Source organism: Sinocyclocheilus rhinocerous, unplaced genomic scaffold, assembly GCF_001515625.1.
Source record: "Sinocyclocheilus rhinocerous isolate Xijiao unplaced genomic scaffold, SAMN03320098_v1.1 scaffold16489, whole genome shotgun sequence".
NCBI classification, from domain to species: Eukaryota; Metazoa; Chordata; class Actinopteri; order Cypriniformes; family Cyprinidae; genus Sinocyclocheilus; species Sinocyclocheilus rhinocerous.
The window spans coordinates 4,939-6,045 of record NW_015632212.1 but is presented as its reverse complement, the minus strand read 5'-3'; the positions used below and the strand labels follow the sequence as shown (position 1 = coordinate 6,045).

Genomic DNA, 1,107 nt, shown 5'->3' with positions numbered 1-1,107 from the left:
AGCCCCAGGTCCGCCCAGTAAAGGCTCCCGATCCCCAGTTCAGCCCAGGAAGGGTTCCTGATCCCCGGTTCCACCCAGGAAGGGCTCCCGATCCCCGGTTCAGCCCAGGAAGGGCTCCCAATCCCCAGTTCAGCCCAGGAAGGTCTCCCGATCCTCGGTTCCGCCCAGGAAGGGCTCCCGATCCTCGGTTCCGCCCAGGAAGGGCTCCCGATCCCCGGTTCCGCCCAGGGAGGGGCTCCCGGTCCCCAGTTCAGCCCAGTAGGGGCTCCCGATCCCCGGTTCCGCCCAGGGAGGGGCTCCCGGTCCCCAGTTCAGCCCAGTAGGGGCTCCCGATCCCCGGTTCCGCCCAGGGAGGGGCTCCCGGTCCCCAGTTCAGCCCAGTAGGGGCTCCCGATCCCCGGTTCCGCCCAGGGAGGGGCTCCCGGTCCCCAGTTCAGCCCAGTAGGGGCTCCCGATCCCCGGTTCCGCCCAGGGAGGGGCTCCCGGTCCCCAGTTCAGCCCAGTAGGGGCTCCCGATCCCCGGTTCCGCCCAGGGAGGGGCTCCCGGTCCCCAGTTCAGCCCAGTAGGGGCTCCCGATCCCCGGTTCCGCCCAGGGAGGGGCTCCCGGTCCCCAGTTCAGCCCAGTAGGGGCTCCCGATCCCCGGTTCCGCCCAGGGAGGGGCTCCCGGTCCCCAGTTCAGCCCAGTAGGGGCTCCCGATCCCCGGTTCCGCCCAGGGAGGGGCTCCCGGTCCCCAGTTCAGCCCAGTAGGGGCTCCCGATCCCCGGTTCCGCCCAGGGAGGGGCTCCCGGTCCCCAGTTCAGCCCAGTAGGGGCTCCCGATCCCCGGTTCCGCCCAGGGAGGGGCTCCCGGTCCCCAGTTCAGCCCAGTAGGGGCTCCCGATCCCCGGTTCCGCCCAGGGAGGGGCTCCCGGTCCCCAGTTCAGCCCAGGAAGGGCTCCCGAACCCCAGTTCAGCACAGGAAGGGCTCCTGATCCCCGGTTCAGCCCATGAAGGGCTCCCGATCCCCGGCTCCGCCCAGGAAGGGCTCCCGATCCCCAGTTCAGCCCAGTAAGGGCTCCCGATCCCCAGTTCAGCCCAGGAAGGGCTCCTGATCCCCAGTTCCGCC

General features: G+C 71.4%; 1 pseudogene; it reads left to right on the top strand.

The window, feature by feature from the left end:
* The window catches only part of LOC107742229 (uncharacterized), a 5,945-nt pseudogene that overhangs the window by 3,147 nt on the left and 1,691 nt on the right, over nt 1–1,107 (top strand).